Genomic DNA, 20,500 nt, shown 5'->3' with positions numbered 1-20,500 from the left:
AGAAGGAATCATTGGGACAGGGAATGTTTAAATAGATGGGATCAGGTTTATTTCTTTATTTTGGTTTGTGGATCTCCTCTGTGCTAACCCCTGGGGGCTTTTGTTTGCTTGTAACTTTTAAGCTGGACCCCAAGAAAGCTATTCTTGATACTTAATTTTTGGAATTGCTCTTTTAAAATTTAGCAAAAGCCTAAGTTCCAGATGTATTTTCTTCCTTTTTGTTTTTAATAAAATGTAACTTTTTTATGAACAGGATTGGATTTTTGGTGTCCTAAGAGGTTTGTGCATATGTTGTTTAATTAACTGGTGGCAACAGCTAACTTCCTTTGTTTTCTTTCTCAGCTCTTCCCTGGAGGCGGGTGAATGGGCTTGAAGGTACCCCACAGGGAGGAATTCCAAAGTGTTCCTTTCTGGATTCAAGGGTTTTTTTTTGCATTTGGGTGGTGGCAGCATTTACCAAGCCAAGGTTAGAGAAAAGCTTTAACCTTGGGAGTGTAATACAAGCCTGGAGTGGCAAGTATTAATTTTTAAAATCCTTGCAGGCCCCCACCTTCTGCACTTGAAGTGCCAGAGTAGGGATTCAGCCTTGACAGGGGGATATGATAGAAGTCTCTAAAATCATGACTGGTGTGAAGAAAGTAAATAAGGAAGTGTTATTTAGTCCTCGTAACACAAGAACTAGGGGTCACCATATGAAATTAATAGGCAGCAGGTTTAAAACAAACAAAAGGAGGATTTTTTTCACACAACGCACAGTCAACCTGTGGAACTCCTTGCCAGAAGATATTCTGAAGGCCAAGACTATAACAGGGTTCAAAAAAGAACTAAATAAGTTCATGGAGGATAGGTCCATCAATGGCTATTAGCCAGAATGGGCAGGGATGGTGTCTCTAGCCTCTGTTTGCCAGAAGCTGGGAATGGGCGACTGGGGCTCCACCTTCTCCCTGACCCCTCCCTGCCCACTTGCTCATGGGTAAGGATTGGGGCATGCAGCCCCTTCTCTACTCCACAACAGTTCAGCTACACCTGAAAAAAGTCCTACATGACTGCACAGAGAGTGGAAGAGGGCCTTGCTTCCTATTAGTCCTTCTGCAGATATGAAGGAGCAGAGCACAGTCTTTCACTAAATGTGTGTGTGTGTGTGTGTGTGTGTGTGTGTGTGTGTGTGTGTGTGCACGCTCGCACATGAGTATTTATTTTAAGTAAAGTTAATTTGTTTCTGCTCTATGTAATTACTTTGTAGGTTGGGGAGGAAGGGGCAGAAATGATCAATTTCAGGCAAATAGATCTCTGCACCATCTATATTTTTTCCATAGTCTCATTTAATTCACTTTCCTATCTGTAGGATACAAAGTGAAATCTAATTGTGTGAAACATTATATTAAAGAGTGAGATCAAATTTCTTTGAAGTAAAACAAAAATCATCTGAACTCTGGGCCTGAGACTTTTCCAGTAGAAGCCAATGGAAAAGTGTGCATTAAATTCTGAGTTCAGAGAGTTTGAGGCTTCTTGATCTTTCTCATGCAGCAGACTTCTCCTTTCCACTTCTTAGTATATACCAGTTGGGCACTGCTCATACTTCAGTTAGAGTGTTTGGCACTGACAGCCTGAATTCCATGTTCTTGGTACTCATTCTGGAGTCAGGCTCTGAAAAATTTCCTGCAGCCTGTAGCTTTTATTGTAACACTTATAGTCAGTCTTTCAAAAGAGTTCAGCAATCACCAGGTGGAATTCTTAAAAGGCTGGCCTCCTAGTTTCAAATTTTCAGTCATATTTTCATCATTAGGAACAAAAGGATCTTCATATTTATTTTTCCAATGCTACCAGAATATTAGTACCCATTGAGTGCTTAGATAAACCGAAGCTAATCACCATGGTTTTTGTTCTCTAGGCAACCATGGTGTTAGTAGCTGTAGTTTGAGGGTGTTTTAATTTACAGCCTTAATCCTAATATTTTGCTGAAAAATGCAAAACCAGATTGAAATCCACATTTCCCCAAAGTGCTGGGGGAGGGGGATTTGCTATTCAGATTTGCAGTTTTACTTCAGGCCTGTCTTTGAATGGGAAATGTACTTTTGAAATTAGAATCTGTTCTATTTCTAGAGTACAGCTGAGTAAAGTGATTTCAAATTGTTTGCAGATTGCAGAGGGTCATGAATGAGTACTGAAAACATTTGAACTGCCTAGCTTTGATGTAAATCTGTTGTGTTGAGAGCGGATATGGTCAGGGCTTGCAAAGTCATTGGCTATTGAGGGTAGTTGCATTTCTGCATTTTTCTGATCTGAAGGGTGTAAAGGTCACTCATGCTGGACAGGTGTCAGTCAGGATGATGTCATTATACAGCCACTGATGATAAAAAGTTAATATCCAGATGATTTATTTAAGAGAATGAGCCTTATTAAATAATGAATTAGGAAAAGTTACTGGCTTTTCTTTTAGTTCAAGACAATTAAACATGAGGCTGTTTGCTTATTAAATGGATTATATTTTATCAGCTAAATTGCCTGATATCTAAATTTAAATTTCAGATTTTTAAGGTATTTTTGAGGAATTATCAGGGTTGGACAGGACCATACTTAAGTCTGACTCTTCATCTCACTTTCTGATGTCTGTAACAAGTGAAATAATCCATTCAATCATTTGGTTAAGACTAGCAGGCATCAAATGTCATATATAGCAGATTTTGAACTATAATTCTGTGGGGCTGGTTACCATTATATATTGTGGTACTGTCTCTTTAAAATTAGTTATGTATAATCACCAGAGGGCCTCCCCTTGAAAGGGGTTTCTCACATGATGCAGACACACTCAGGATTTGCATGTGCACAGTCTGTAGGAGTACAGCAACACAGCCACACACACAACAAAAATGGCAAAACTAAACAACTAACCCCCTTCTGTCCTCCCCGCCACCACCTCCCACCCAACACACACACAAAAGCAGAGAGCATCCAAGCTCTCCAGAATTAAAAGGTGGACAGACCACTGTGAAAGATTTACTTTCACATACTGCATAGTACGTATAATAGTGATGGGCAACCTGCGACCCGTGGGCTGCATGCGACCCGTCAGGGTAATCTGCTGGTGGGCCATGAGACAGTTTGTTTACATTGACCCTCCGCAGGCATGGCCGCCCGCAGCTCCCAGTGGCCGTGGTTGCAGGAGTCTGCAGACGGTCAATGTAAACAAATTGTCTCGCGGTCCGCCAGAGGATTACGCTGATGGGCCACGTGTGGCCCGTGGGCCGCAGGTTGTCCACCACTGATGTATAACCTTGTGTTTTGCAGGAAGTAGAGGAGGACACTTACCCCATTTCAGGAAACTAAATGGAAGTCAAATGGTAGAATTACTAAGAAACTATTGAATCACATTGCTATCAGCAGTTGATGGAGATGATCGCTGCTGGATTCATGATCTCTTACAAGTGCTGATGTAGGAAGCGAGCACTATCTTGTCATCTGAACATGTAGAATAAAACTAAAAAGACAAGCTAATAAAAAAAGAAAGACTGTATTTGATGGGGGGGGGGAACTGTCTTACCCAGGAATCAGGAGGAATTTGAAAATCCAGCTCTTAAATGGATTCCAAGATTAGCAGGCAATGAATGATATAGAGGGACAATGGGGTTGCTTTAGAGATGTCCACTGGGAAGCTGCCACAACTTCACTTGTACCAAGAGGATCAAAGAAAGAAGAGTGGATACAGCTGTGCTCATGGCAATTGATTGAAGAAATAAAGTCTTAAAAAAGAGGCAAGTAAAGGTGACATGACAAGAAGAACAATGTGTGATGCAATGGGACTATGTAGAGAAAGATAAGGAAGTAAAGACGATGTGTCAAGAGAATGGCTTGACAAAAAACGTGATAGAAGCCAAAGAGTCATCAGTGAGAGATGATTCCAAGAAAATGTTGCAGCTACACGAGCAATTATCATTATTCCAAAGTGTTTAGTGATATCATCAAGATGGAAGCAGAACAAAAGGAATGATGGCAAGAACATTTAATGAAGTACTCAACCAACCATTCCAGTTGATAGATGTGAAGAATTATATATTTCATTGCTATATATTTCAGAAGCAGAAAGAGAAGTAATTAAGCAGCTAAAAAAAATGGCAAAGCACCTGGTCTAGATAAGGTCACTGGTGAAATGCTCAAAGCTGGGGAGAAGATGGAAGCACATGAAACATTATGATGTTTGTGTAGTTTGGGGAGAGAATTCTGCCCAGAGGAGTGGAAGAAAGGTGTGATCTGTAAATTACCAAAGAAAGGAAATGAACTGGTATGTGACAATTGGCAAGGCATAACACTACTTTCAGTACTAGGAAAAGTGTTCTGTCGCATACTATTGAACAGAATCAAACTGCTGCATCAATGGAAAAACCCCGTACTGAGAAAGCAGGCTTTAGACCAAAATGATTGTGTATACATCACAACTTTTCCTTGAGATGATTGATTGAGAAAGTGTTTGCTTACCAGGGAAGATTAGTCCTGACATTTATAGATTTCACCAAAGCTTTCTACTGCAGTCATAGATAATCACAATGGAAAATCTTGTGACCATATGGGCTTCCTAGAAAAATAGTGTCACTGGCCAAGATGCTATATGAAGGTTCAAAATGCTGCACAAGGACAATGTGGAGAGATTGCCTCATTTCATATCACTGGGATGTGACACAGATACATCTTATAATTTCTCTTCTGTATTGTGATAGATTACGTGATATGGAAAGCAACCTCAAAGGAAGATACAAGACTTGCAGATGACGTTGTTCTGTTGGGCATCAATGATGCTATGAAAAAGACCAGTGCCAGTGTCAAATGTGAGACTACCGCAGTAGAATCAAGAATTTGCTAAAAGAAAATGAAAGCCATGATTGTGGAAAGAAGAGTCATTAAGGATGGTGCATATGTACTTGGTAGCGAAGAATATGGCATGGTTAAAAAGTTTGTATATCTTGAAAGCACTATTAGGACTGTTGGCCAACTTCATAAGGAGTTTAGAAGCAAGAACTGGAGGCAAGTGGAACTTTTTTGAGACTGGCAAATATCTGGAAAATTAAGAAGCTTCACACAAGAACCCAGATAAAGTTATACAGTGCCATTGTGATACTCATGCTGGCTATATATGCTGTATTAAAAGAGTAATCGAACACCATAGTATTGCAGTTGGTGTAGAAATAACATGGAGTTCTCAGGCAAAAGGGGCTGGGGGAGACATGGTGTCATTGTTTGTGTAAGCTAGATAGTCTCCTTGATGTGGACAGAAGACCTAGGTATGGAAAACAGGGTCTGCATTTCAGCCAAAACATATATTTCCCACACTGTTAAACTAAAAGATGAAGTGGTATTTCCATTATACACCCCAGCTTTATTTTACAGGCATTTCAGTTTGCATTGGCCTGAAACATGGTCCATAAATTATAACCTGTGGTGGGGTGACTTGAGTTAAAGGATGAGTGTAAAAGACCTTAACTCTTGCTTTCCTGGCTTCTTTGAGTATGACAGAGATTAATATAGTCAGATATTGTTTTCTCTTTTCTTTCTAAAGAAGCGTATTACATATGTTTCAATAGTTCTTAGTTGAAAGGCAATATAGGTCAGTAGCAGGTGTTTGTCGTGCATGGGTATAATTTTAAGGTGGAGTGGGGTAGAGGGTGATGTCTCCCCATATTTCAGCAAGTGTGTGGACAACCCTCTGTGCATGGGAAACAATGAACAATTGAAGGGTGGGGGAAATTGTCCAGTAATTCGTCAAGTCCTCCAGCATTCAGTCTTATCATTCTGAAACCATCTATCAGCAGCTTAGCAGGAGAAGAAGTGCTCTACCCTCCTCAGCACAGACACAAAGCCAATAGAATTTTCCTCTTGCTGTTTTCACTAATGAGCCTTTGCCTCCTGCACCAGCCAAAGAAATGGAAAGCTAAACTGATTACCCATCACACTGAGAAAAGAAGAGAAGAGAAGGACAGGGGTGAACAGACCTGTGGCCTTTCAAAATGGAAGGGAAAAGACTGTTGTCTGGAGGGGGTGCAGAATCAGAGGTGAGAGGCTCAAATAAGGGAGGATGGATGGGGTTGGGGAGAAAGGACTAGAGTGAGGGAATGTACAATTTGGTGAGACTAGGGTACAGTGGAGAGGGATCAATCACTGGGATTTGGTGCAAGTCCTGGGAGTTAGCAAGGCCTCTTTCAAAATGAATCTCCAACAGTTGGTAAACAGCTGATGAGCTTTGGAGCTGCAATTCCCAGATGGGTTATTAGCATCCTGATGTTTTGGCTGTCTTGTTATTTTTTCAGGATTCTAATCCTTCTGTGTTTCATTATAATTTTTAGCCTAAATTTAAATAATTTTATAAAACTTTACATTTTGCAATTTTTCTATTTCCCAATACATCTCACTTCAGTGATTCAGGTTCCATGGGGTTTTCAGTTTCAGACAGCTTTTTAATGATGCTTCTTCTGGCAACTGTCACTTCATACTTCGATTCCTGAATAGTGATATTGAATATATTAAAATTAGGGACCTAAAGTATTGTTGAACTATGCCATTCCACTTAAGGCTAGTGTCTGGGCAAGGAGGTACTCAAATTGCCAATAAGCAAGATGGCACCATCTGAGTATGTTACACCCCAGAACTGCATAAATTTAAATAAATCATAATTTGAGTTGGGGAAAGGATTTGAAAACATCTAAAGGATTTTGGAATACAGGTCCCATTGATAATCCATATTAAATCCCTCTGGTACCCCTGGAAAATTTCCCCTTATCTCCTTCTATTTTACTCATGGGCATTCAGTCTGCAAACGTCAAAGGAGCTTAAGAGGAAGTAGGTGCCCCAAACTAGTACTGGGCAATTTTTTGGATTAATACTTTATGCAACACAAAATGCAGATTTGAGTCAACTGAAACTATTCACTAATTTGACATGAATTTGCCAAATAGTTTCAGCCAAAAATAAATAAATAAATAAGTAGACTATTTTGGGCTATATTCACAGAACTAGGGGTGTTCCCTTATATGCTGTAGCTAGAACATTCAGGAAGACTAGGATTCAAATCCCAACTCTGCCTGATGTGGAGCGAGGGCTCAAAGTTGGGTCTCCCACCTCCCATTTCAGTGCTGTGACCTCCCAGTCTATAGACTATTCTGGGATGGGGCTTTCTCAATCTTTCCTGTTGAAGGTCTTCCACTCTGTATAAAATTATTTTAATAGTCATTGGAGCAGTGACTGAAACCCAGATGTCCCCCCCGTCCAGGTGAGTCCTCTAATCACCAGACTATAGAGTCACTCGTTCAGCCCCCCCCTTTCTCTCTCACCCAGTGAATATTTAAGTATTTCATATGAAGTGGAACAGCTTACACAGGGGGGAATAAGAGAGACCCGTCTGTGATGGGCTGTACTTGCCCTGAAATGGAGAAGGAGGTAACCCCACATGTTGGGTAGAGGAAGCGATGCCCCTCACCTCTGCTAGGCATGATTGAACTGGAGCCTCAGTACAAAAGGTATCAGCCCAGATCAGTCAGGGCTGATCGCCAAGGAGAGAGGACACAGATTGCAAGCTCCCTCCTGGACTTGCTCCTATGGGAGCCCCAGATCATGGGAGGCCAAGCATGCCAAGGCCCAGGCAGACACCCAGCTGCCTGTGGAGGCCTAAGAGGGGATGGAGTCTCTAGGAGTCTGCAAGCAGATGACCCAAGAGGCCCAGGAGACCAGCGGACAACCACATTTGAAGGCAGGTTAGGAAGTAACCCAGGGGAATTAGACATTGGTCTGGTTGTGGAACCAGGACAAAGGCAGCATGTTTTGGACAGATCCCTGCTGAACTAGTCTCTATCGCCTCTATCAGGGCTCTGGGTTGGGACCCGGTGGAGCAGGGAGGGCCCAGATCTCCTACTCAGGCAGCCACCCACCTCTGCGTAGAGGTCCTCTTCCCCTATGGCCACTGGGCTGTGCAGCCCCGCCAGGGAGGGCAGCCATATCAACTCCAACCACTGGGCCATACTGCTCTGAGGCTACGGGTGGCCATTCAGACTCAGCCATGAGGCTAGAATGCCCTTCTCCCCGCCCCAAAGGGCGATGGGATGTATTTGCCCCATGATACCATCCCAGAATACCCTGTAGCCTAGTGATCAGGGTATGGCATTCTATGCCTTGGGGGAGCACACTATAACCCCCATATTCCTCATTTTTATACGATTGCGATCTTAAATATAAAGCATGAATTATAAGGTATTGGGGAAATGTTATGATCTGCTGAAAGTCATTTCTCTATCCATATATTTTATATCACTAATGCCTATTAAGTTATGAGAATTGTGTTGTATGGTGGTCACTAAAACATACTGTAAGTCGGGGATTCAGCTAGATATTAGCTCCTCAGAGGCAACAGCAAGGAAAATAATCAGCGCCTGGGTGGGGTGTGAAACAACCCATCGTCAGTCATTGTCTGGCAATGGAACTACAATTCAATGTCTCACCTGCATGAGGCCACAGGGGAATTGCTCAACCTTGCCTGGAGACTCAGCAATGCCCACCCAGACATGCCTGGACTTGTGTTGTTCAGGGAGATTGTGGCAAACCAGTAAAGTGCCTAAACCACTATCGCTTGTTGCTAACTGTAGCCAAGTTAGCAGGCCCTACTGAGCCATTCTTGCTTATTGCTAAAAGTAGCCAAATCAGCAGGTCATAAATTGGTCATGCAGCGGCCTCAGTGTAACCAAGGCAGGAAGGGAGAGGGTTTTGGATGCCACAGACAGGGCAGCTTGACCCCGCGTCCTTCCTGCTAAGAATGTTGAAATTGCTGATCTATGTATTTTAGAAAAGCAGGAAATCCGTCTATATGTGCCCCTGGGAATGTTTGTCAGGGACCCAAGGCATGGACATTCTGAAAAACAAACACACACATATCTGGTAAATTGATGACCATAAGGAAATCTCTTGCTTGATCTTTAAAAACTACTTGCTTAGCAAGTTTTCTTTAAGGGATATGTCATTATGTTACTAATGTATAAATATGGGGGAAAAGTTTGAGGTAACCGGACTTCTCAGAAGGGGCTCTTCAGGGATGCTCCCTCTGGACGCATCTTCGGGTCCCCACCGGCAGACAGATGCCTGGCCAGCAGAAGCCTGTCACGGTGCCACTCGAAAGCCACGCTCAGCTTCGGTAATTATCGAGTATTGGGGCTATTTTACTAACCTGTTGCAGACATGTGTAAGTGCTTGAGACTTAGTAAAATTTAGCTTTAAGTGAAAGCACTCTTGTATTGTCCTGTTTGTGTCAGCCATCTATCGGTCAGACAGCCGTGTCTCCCTTGATTTATTTCCTGACACCACCTCGCACAGAGTAAAAGTTACCAAGAACTTTGGGTTGAAAGAACCCCAGGTAACAGTGTTTTCCAAGCATATGGACTGAAGGTATAAAAGAGACACAGTGGACACATACAGGACCTTTCTCCTGCCCCCACCTATGCTGTAAGCAACAAAGACACTGAGAAGAAGACTGAAGTCTCCAACAGAGGAGACTGGCCCAGATTTAAGGGACAAATCTGTATATTAACTATTGCAATATTCAGTGGGGTGAGAAAAAACTGCTTAATCTAAAATAGGGTTGAGAGTTTAGACTGCGTGCTTATATTTTATTTCTTTTGGTAACTAACTCTGACTTTTTGCCTATCACTTAATAGCACTTAAAATCTCTCTTTTGTAATCAATAAACTTCTTTAATTGTTTATCTTTACCAGTAAGTTTGCCTGAAGTGTGTGGTTAAATCTGCTCAGGTTTTGCAAAGGCTGGTGTATATCCACTTTCCACTGATGAAGTGGTGAACAAATTAATAAATCTGCATTGCTCATCTTGAGCAGTGCAAGATGGTATGTTCCTGATGTATAGTTTCTGGGAGCTGCGGGACGGAGGGAGTTTGGCTCTGGTGCCATTCTCTGTGTGATTCATGAGTGGCTCTGGGAGCATTCATGCAATATAGCTGGGTGTGGGGCTCCAGATGTGGTTGTGCTGAGTGACAACTGCACCTGGAGGGGTTTGCTGCTGGTCACTAGCAGGCATTGTGAGAGACAGCTCAGGCTGGAGAGAGTTCAGGGGGCACAGTGTTCCCACAGTCCCAGACTGCACCCCAGGGGGATCCTGTCACACAGGGCACTCCCCAGAGAGTTGGAAGACTCACATTCAAGCTCCCGCTACATATCGGGCAACTTGAGTCTAGGTCTCCCGAATCCTAGGTGAGTGTCCTAGCCCCTGTGCTGTTGGCTAAAAGGGGGCTGCTGCCTTTGATTTTGTGAATGGTGTTTCCAGATTTCATTTGCTTTTAATAAAAGCACAACTAAAATTACCCAGAAATTAAACTTAAGGTTTATTTCAACCCAAGCCAATGTTGTGGAGTTTTTTTGATTCACCAAGAAAACCAAAATATTTTCACTTTGGATTGATGCAAAACAAACAAACAAAAAAGTTAAAATGTTTTTCATGTCAGCCAAAGAACTGAAGAATCATTTATTTGGACTTTTCTACCCAAACCATATCTAATTTCAATGGGATTTAGCCACTTAACTCCCTCTGAAACTCCCAGTTTAAAGGCATGTCTACACTACAAAGAAAAACCCACAGCACCAACTCTGGGTCAATTGAGTTGGGCTTGCAGGACCCAGGCTCCAGGGCTAAAAATAGCCATGTAGACTTTCCCACTTGGGCTGGGTCTCAGAACTCGGGTTCCAGCCTGAGCCCAAATATCTACACTGCTATTTTTAGCCCCACATTCTGAGCCTGAATTGATTGACCCAGGCTTTGAGACTCAGTGTCGTGGGTCCTTAATAGTGATATAGATGTACCCTGACTGAATGTTCCAATTCCTCTGTCCTTTTCAGTCACGAAGAAACATCCTCAACTTTTTTTCTAAATAAAATAAATCCTAAACTTTTAGGAGATTTAATGACACCTTTCTCTTCTGTGCTGGCAAGTTCTGACCCTTTCCTCTGATAATAAAACAAAAACCTGTCAATGAAATTTTAAGCTCATGGAAAAGAAACTGATACCATACACATGCTCTCTTGAATGAAGCTGTCTAGTCTTGTTTTGTTGTTACCTAGTTACTTTTCTTTTATTACTACATTTGAGGCTTGTGTTACTACTATTAGAATGAGGCTAAGATGGGAAGACAAAAGCAGAACAAAAATAAAGTGTTTGTCATGCACAATAGTTGGAAAACTGATCATTGTTTCTCTGATTAGGTGTAATCTTTTATCTTAAGTAACCACGTTTAGCTATGCCTTATCCATCCATAGAAATTATTTAAACTCTGGAACAAATCTAGCAACTGACAGTTACATTGTACAATCCTTCTGGGGATCTCTAGCCATAATGGCAAAAATATATTAACTCCGCAATGCATATTATCCTTTGATGCATGCTTAGCTCCTATTACTGTTAATGGGAATTAAACATGCTGAAAAGGAAATATTCTCTGGTGTGTCATTTCTAAGACCACAGCTTTTAAGCCTCTTGCTTTATGAAAGTGGCTTATGTATTTTGACCAATGTTAAGGAATCACTGCAGCCAATTGTACCGTCTTACAACTAGGACTGTTTTGTGCCTTAAGGTGTCAGTAGGTAGCATGTGCATGCACACACAGACACACACAAAAAGCTAAAATCTGTTAAAAGTTTTGGTTGGACAAATACTACCTGCTAAGGCTCATCTCTTCCTCAAATTGAGGCTGTCTTTGATCTGGGCTATAATTTGTTCTGTATCTTATTAGTATATTGTCTAGCCACATCTTAATTGCAGAACTATTTTTTAAAGGCACATTGTGATAACATACATTGTAGCAACTACTGTTAAGGTTTGGAATAGGAATAATTCTTTCTTGCTCTGTCATGTGTGGATCCTTTCCCAAAATAGAGTAATTTAGATTTGTATTGAACTGTCTTGAAGGTATTTTGCAGGCCATTGTGTATATGTGGCCATATATTTTGGATATGAATGTGTGGTAGTAACCTACAATATCTACCTACAGCCACTTTTGCAGAGATTGCAGTGTTTGGAGCAAGCTTCAAAGGGTGGTTACTATGAATCAGTTTTTATTTTGTTAAATTGAAAATATTATACTCATGTCAGTTTCAATATACCTAGTGCTTTTCAGCAGATCTCAAAGCACTTTACTGATATAGGTATTATTATAATGGTACCAGTCTCCTTTGTAATGGGGAGTGAATTGAGATGGGCATGAGTCAGAGTTGTTCAGACAACAAGATTTCTGTATATTTTAATATTGCAGATTCCTTGCAAGAGCCAGGTGGCAGAATCAGTGAGTGAAATGCATGCATGACCCCATCATCATGAAGAAAACCCACACAATATGTTTATTGCTGAAAAGCTACCCTGCAGGTTCGCTAAAACTGTATCACACTTACTGTAGAGAACTGACACCTTTTCCACACTCACTGAAGCAAATTTTTACAAGTGCTATCTTTAAAGTAGGGATAATTACCTTCAGCAGTGCCCCTTAAATCAATAAGGTGACATGAACAGTAAAGACTGTAGGCCAAGTATCTATGCTGTGCCTCTGAGAGGCAAAGTATAGAACTTGCAGTCTAAAGAGAAAGGAGGCTTATGTGGCTTTAAGTCACTGTTGTGCCCTCCAGATCCTTGGCTGCTCCATGGGGCCAGAGTTATGTAAAGTAACTTCCATAAACTAAATTATGGAAACCTGTCCGCAGCTTCCTATGGGTGGCCATGCCACACAGAACTGCTGTAGTGCTCCATGCCATGGCCCCACCCATGACATACCTGTTCCTCTCTGGCATATTTCCTGTGCAAGGACTTGCAAGGAATACATTGGCCAGTCTGTGGCTGTTCTTTCTCAGTTCCTTTGCTCTGGAAATTCTCACCTGCTCCTTTCACATAAAGGGGCTGGAATGAGGGTGAGAGACTCACTCTTACCTTTCCCCATGCTATATTGCCACAGCTAGAAATCTATGGAGGTACTGGACCAGAAACCCCTTTGTGTTAAAGTGAAAGATACCCTTGGCAGGGCCCTCTGCATGAAGGCTTCTTTTTCCTTGAATGCATTTTGCTCCCCCACACCCTGGTCTGAAGTAGTTTGAGGGTGCTGACCTTCAGAGAATCAGGGGAGTTGTCATCTTCTATCTAGCAAGCTGCTTTAACTTAAAAGGGTGCGTGGACCACAGTTGCCAACTTTCATGTGGTAAATAAGCACCCTGACTTTCACAATAAGCCAAAAATCAAGCTAATCCCATTTCAAAACAAGACCAAAACAAACCAATCCCTAAGAACCCCAGCACTCTATGTGACTAGATTCCCCCCAAAGTGCAGTCTGGAACTGTGGTGGGCCCGCTGTGCACCCCTGACTCTCTCCCCCCTTTGCTGGAACCCAATCCAAAAAAAGAAGCAACAAGCTACAAGCCAAACAAGCAACAAGCTACAAGCCAAAAACTTGCCAACAAGCAACTCACAAGCCAATTAAGCCAAAAACAAGCCCAATGTCTGCATTTTGGCATGACTAACGTGGACATGTGCTGGGGTGTCTGTCACAGAGCCACAGGATTGTTGCTCTGACCCCGGCTTTGAAAGAGCCTCTGGGGGGACCTCTTCAGTGAGTCAGACCCCCAAGGGGTTTCTCTTCCTTGGGAGTAAGTTCCAGGGCTTCGCTGCCTCCTTAGGCTGAACTTCTGGTCCTTCAGCATTCCTGCTTCACACCATGAGCTCAGTTCAGCGAGTCACACTGAGGCAGATCCCTGAGGGAGATTTGTACAATTTTAGGGAGCAATGCACTTCCGACAGCATCTGCAAGAACCTTCACACAGCAAAGTCAAAACAGAAGGATTTATTAGTCAGCTGGAACCCAGCATAGAAAGTCCTGGATTAGCATCGAGAAAAGAGAGCTTCAGCATGGCCCTTTTCAGTTACCCACAGCCCCAGCCAAGCAATGTTTCTCCTTGGCTCCACCTTTGTCTCCCCCTGCCCAAGTCATTCTGTCCAAATTTCTGGGCCCATCCCACCTGGACCCTCCTCAGTGCTTTGTTCCAACTGGTCCAACATGGCTGACTTGCTGTGGAGGAAGGGTGGGCACTCCATCATTGTTAGTTCCTAAGTAGCAAATGTTCCAGGGATTGGATTTGCCATTTTCTCTATAGACTCTCCATTGACCTGGGCCCAAACCTGAAACTTCTATGCCCATTCACACTTTTGTCATAGCCTGCCCAGGAATAAACAGTCTTTCCCCACCACCTAGTTATCCATGCAGGATATAAGGTAAACTGAGGTACACACACAGTATTCATACAAAATATTTACAGAAAATCCCACTACTTTAGTGTCACTCCCACACAAGCCCTGAATAGATTAATGTGGGCTACCAGGGATCAATTAACTTTAGATACTGCACTTTGAGGGCAAGCAGGGCTTAATAAGGCCTAATGGCAGATGAAGACCATCTGGGGGAGGAGCTGGGACAGGATTACATGCCAGGAAGTGAGATCATGAAGAGATTGCAGGGAGGAGGTCTGCAGTCATTCCCTAGAAGGAAAGGGAATTGATCAGGAACAAAGAGGAGATCCAAGGGGAGAGTAAACCCTGGGCTCCTGCTCTGGACTAGGCAGTCTAATAAGAGGCCTAGAGAGGTGAAGTAGCCATGGGGAGCAGTTGAAGCTCTGGGGATAAACCCAGAGAGATGCAAGGCAATGGAGAGGTGGGGTAGGAAGGAGCCCAAGGAGACAACAACACGATCTGGGATTAAGCAGACCTAGGTTGCTAGTCTTAGGGTTCCTGGGCTGGTACCCAGAATAGTGGGTGGGCTCCATTTTTTCCACTAGCCATTGGGAAAATGGCACAGGACCTGGAGACTTGGAAAAGAAGACTCTCTGAGACAGTAGTGGAACCTTGTTATCCCAGAAGGAAGGGGAACCATATAGTGACCTGGCCAGAGGTCCAAGTCATGAATGGGGAGCACCCTGAGTAACAGAGAGTGATGGGGCCACAATGCAAGCAACCGATGGAAGGGGGTGCCAGACAGGGAAAGAGTTAATTCCCAGATGTAGCTACAAGGAGCCGCCCCTGAGGTGAGTGAATCTCTGCACAGAACACCATCTGGAAGATGGACAAAATTATCTGCATTGTACCTACACTATGCTTTTAATGAAAAGAATACAACTTGCTTTTAACATTTTGTCAAAACACCTGATGGTTTAATTAGATATAGTGTTATGCTCAGTTGTGGTCCACTGTGTGTTTAATGCACATTGGCTCTGTCAAGGAGACTGATTCTTCCAGTACAGTGTGCAACAATTCTCCTAACTGAGTCCTCTTGGCCCATTGTCCAGTGCACAGTGTACTTCTGGGTATAAAAATGTAATAAAATATTTCACAAATATGTGCAGTGTATAGATGATCATTTGGCTTTTCTTCAGTATTGTTCTTCATCTGTTTTTTTTTCTCTATAGGAACATTGAATAAACATTACATGATCTAGAAGAAGGTTGCAGGGTGAATGATATAGATACCTACAGTGTGGTTGTCTGGCATAGATTGAAGAGGTGATAATTAGTTATCCAATGTGTCCTCTCTCTAATGTAGGTGGTTAAGGGTGGAAGAATGACCTTCCAGGCTAGCAGAAAAAGAAGTAAAGTGAAAACCAGAATCCTGCAGTTGAAAGCTGACAAATTGATTCTTCCCGGATAGAGATGTTGCAGAGGTGTAAAATAAAACGTTTTTTTTTTTTTTTTAAAAACAAACAAAACATTTTTTTAGTGTCCATTTTCTTTATCAGCCCATGCCCTCTGTTTCTGGGACAATAGTCAGAAATGTCACTGGCAACAGCTGGTCTCTGAGACTGAGAACCCTCACTGTACATTTCAGCTGCTGGCCTCATGCTGAGATTCACAAGGGCAAGGTTAGAAAAACAGTTAGAGTTTGAAGCAGCTTTTTCATGTCCTTCAAAGTGCAGTATTTTAAGAAAGTTCTTTAAAAAATGTTCCACTTCTCATGTGTTAAACTTTTTTTTACAGGGCACTTATCTTAAAAAAAAAAGTCATTTTTTATTGCTGTAGCAACTTTGCAAGTAGTTCTCTGGGGCGGGGGTGGGGGAGAGAGAAAGGAAGTGGTCCAAGGCAATGGTTTTCAACCTATTTACCACCGTGTGCTGCATCCAATACTACCTGTATGGCCCTGAGGATGTCACATGGGCCCATTGGGCGTATTGGGCCGCCCATGGGCTGCAGGTTGAGAACCACTGGTCTAAGGGAATCAGCACAGTGCTTGTAAATAAATCCATTCTCCTGCATCCAGGCCTATGTTCCAGGATTAGGATTAGGATAAGGTGAAACTCTCTTCATTCTGTAGCAGTAGTGGAGTAAATTTTTCTAATTGTTCCCAGGCAGCCTTCCTCTAATGACTTGTCTGCACTAGGGGTAAAAAAGGGATGAGCTAAATTAAGATAAAACTACACTGTGCCCTGTCTACCATAGAATTTTTCAATATGTTAACAATTACATAGTAAAGGTGACATTTTTTCCTAGTGTAGACATATACCAAGATGAAAAGAACAGTGGACACTGTAAAACCTCGTTTAGTGTAGAAGCTGTTTTAGTAGTTCTGCTTTGGATGGGCTTGGTGGGGAAAAAAGGGAAGGACTCTGGTGGGGGTGGGGTGGAGGAAGTTCTGCCTATCACTGAACTTCTCATATGCTATTTTAATTGGAGTGGGCCTGATTCTCAGTTACCCTAAAGCCTCTTAGTTCCCCATCACATTACATTAAAGAGTGTGAGGCATTCAGGTGCTATGTTAAGGGGGGGGAGGGAAGGAACATATAAGTAGCTAAGGTAGATGAATGGAAAGTATAGATACAGAAATAGTTTACTCTTGTGCACTAATGTTAAGCTTTCCACTTTTATTCCTAAACTTGTTCTTTACCTGGAGAAAGGAAGTTCTATGCCAAATATTTTTCCTTTCCATTCTGAGAGGTGGAAATATCAAACACCTGCCTGCTGAATCTTTTCAGCATCGCTGAGAGAGTTTATTAAATAAATAAAAGCTACACCCATTGTTAATATTTTCTGTGCCCTACTTAATAGTTTAACAGTGAGCAGCTATTGATCTTGAGGTTTATTATCAGAACTCTTGTAATTTAGGCTCTTTCTACACAATTTTATCTTTTATTCAGATTGATTAATTTGAGTAGCAGGCAGGGAGATAGAATCCCCCACTGTTTTCAATCCATTTTTTTTCCTACCAATAAAACGGAATGCAGAGAGGAACAATATAAGATTTGTCTTCTGCACCATCAGCTTTCATGTAAACCCAAAGGGACAACTTCTATATTGAGCTGAAAGATTTCTCTGAAGAGAATGATATACTAGGACAAAGTTCATAGGGTTTTCATCCATTAGAAACAAAGTTGTATCAGCTTCCTAAAGGGGATGACTATGTCTTTCTTTCTTGGTAATGGACTGCTAGCATGAGTAATGCCTGTGATGTTTTTTATATATATACTGAGTTCTTTGAATCATGTTTCTCCAAGCAACACATTTATAGTTTTATTCTTGCAAAGAGCTTATCTGTTTGGGGAGGATCTTAATTTTCAATCTTTTCAAACCATTATTTCCACACACAAATCTCAGCATTGAAAGCTTGAACTATTTCTTTTGACTACTTCATAGTTATGACTGTCAGTTGACCAGGATAAAGGTGGTCTATTTGTTATGGTCCAGACAGCAAAACAACACCCACACCTCTTTGTCCTGTGCTGCTCCCCAAGAGCAGACTTAGCCCTTTCCCTTCCACTGCAAAGCAAAGTACAGAGGAAACTGAGACACACATAGGCTTCATAAGAATATTACAGAGAATTATCACTTCTCAGTTCTGCAGTGCAGCAGTGAAGTGGTTTGTGCTCTCTCTGTGGCCAGAGATTTTAGTTGTTTCAGCTGCTGGTATAATTGCACCTCTGACCCCCTCCTGATTGCTTCAAGTTTACCCTTTTCAGGTGTCAAGCCATCATCTGTGTCTTGGGGTGGAAGCACATGTCTTCAACTCACCAGGTCCATCTACACTACAGCTCAAGGTGTAACACACTAGCACTGATTGAGCCAGAATGCTAAAAATAAGCAGTGCTAGATGTAGCATCAGGGGCAGTGGGTCAGGCTAGCCACCAGCATACAATCCTGTCTGAGATACAAGTGTACTTAGTCAGCTAACTAGAACTACCATAGCTATACTGACAGGTTTCAGAGTAGCAGCCGTGTTAGTCTGTATCCGCAAAAAGAACAGGAGTACTTGTGTCACCTTAGAGACTAACAAATTTATTAGAGCATAAGCTTTCATGGACTACAGCCCACTTCTTCGGATGCATATATATATAATTTGTTAGTCTCATAGCTATACTGCTATTTTTAGTGTCTTAGCTGAATTAAAGCTAGAATATGTACAGCTACCTGAGCCAGAAATTACACCTCCACTTGCTCAGACCAGGCCTTGACTTGAAGTCCTTTGTGATCAGCAATGATAATGCAGGACTGTGGAGGTAAACTTCAGTACCTCAGTTCTGTTCCTTCTGGGAGCAATGGGAGTGGTATCCAGTCACCAAACAGCTTTCTTACATCAAAGTAGGATTCAGAACAAAAAATGTTTGATAAAAGAGGTCTTAAAACAATAAACCAGCCAATATGCAAACCTGCTTTTCCCTATTCCTTGGATGTGGGGAAAGCCCAACTTTTTAGACACCATCAGCAGAATTTCTCTGTCCAAAAGTGTTCCTTTTGCAAAAGACTTCCTACCTCATCCCCTTTCCTATACTGAGAAGTGCTGTTTAGTGTCCTCTTGCTCTCTGGCAAAAGAAGGCTTGTGCCTTTGTTGGAGACAGGATATAGGCTGTTCTAAGTAAATAGCTTCTCCCATTTTCTTATCACTGCCTCCCAGTGATTCATAGATTCCAAGACCAGAAGGCACCATTGTGATCATCTAGTCTGACCTCAGGCCACAGAACTTCCCCAAATAATACTTAGAGCAGGTCTTTTAGAAACATCCAATCTTGATTTAAAAATTGTCAGTAGTGGAGAATCTACCATGACCCTTAAGTAAAGTGTCCCACTGATTAATTACACTCACCATTAAAAAATTATGCCTTATTTGCAATCTGAATTTGTCTATTTTTGACTTCCAACCATTGAATATTATTATGCCTTTCTCCACTAGACTTAAGAGCCCATTATTAAATATTTGTTCCCTATGTAGGTAGTTATAAACTGTAATCAAGTCACCCCTTAACCTTCTCTTTGGTAAGATAAATAGATTGAGCTCTTCGGGCTTACCACTATATGGCACATCTTCTAATCCTTTAATCGTTCCTATGGACATTTGCTGAACCCTCTCCAATTTATCAATCTTCTTCTTGAATTGTGGGCACCATACTTGGAAACAGTATTCCAGCAGCAATCACTCCAGTGCCAAATACCAAGGTAAAATAACCTCTCTACTCCTATTCGAGATTCCCCCATCTTTGCATCCAATGATTGCCTTAGTTCTTTTGGCTACAGCATTGCAGTGGGAGCTCATGTTCAGCTAGTTGGCCACCATGACACCCAAATTTGTTTTGAGAGTCACTGATTCCCAGGACAGAGTCCCCCATTCTGTAAGTATAGTTTTTTTAATCAAAATGTTATGTGGTACCAAATCAAACGCTTTACAGAAGTTCATGTTTATTGTGTCAACACTATTATCTTTATCCACCAAACACGTAATCTCGTAAAAAAAAAAAATCAAATTAGTTTGAAACTGTTTTCCATAAACCCATGTTGATTTATATTCATATGCTGGGTGTTTGCTTAGATATAGCTATTGTCTGTTTTCCTCACAACATCCTATTAAGCTAGATCAATATAATCATACAGAAAAGTCTTATAACCTAGTATACAATAACTTTACCTCACTGCCCAGATCACAAATAGTGTTTATTACATATTAGTACCACATCTGTCACAACAGCATCTAGCACAATGGGACTATGATAGCACTTCCCAGTGCTATTCTCATTAATAATAGAATTCATAGGGCCTCTAGATGCAACCACAATACTAGTTTAAATAATAAAATGACAGTGTTACAATGAGTTCACTGTGTGTAGACAAACAAGATTCTTGATGGAAAATGGCCTTTTTGGGAAAATTCATTTTTCCCTGAATTTTTATTTATTTTTAAATTTTTCATGAAAAGCTAATTAGTTTTTGTGGTGTTCAAAAACCTAAAATGACCCAAACCTGAGAAATATGTGCTATTTGAAAACTGAGAATGTTTGGCTTTCAATTATTTTGTGAAAATGGACATCTTCACTTTATTTTTCCAGCAAAAATGTCTTCACTGAAAAATCTTACCACTTTCTGCCTGGCTCTAGTATGAGCAGGTGTGTGCCTTGGTATGCCCTGTTTTGGGGGTAGTGGGAAGCTGAATGGCTACATTATAAGCTAAAGGCGGCATTACAGAAAAG

Source organism: Trachemys scripta, chromosome 1 (genome assembly GCF_013100865.1).
Source record: "Trachemys scripta elegans isolate TJP31775 chromosome 1, CAS_Tse_1.0, whole genome shotgun sequence".
NCBI classification, from domain to species: Eukaryota; Metazoa; Chordata; order Testudines; family Emydidae; genus Trachemys; species Trachemys scripta.
This window is presented reverse-complemented; position numbering follows the sequence as displayed.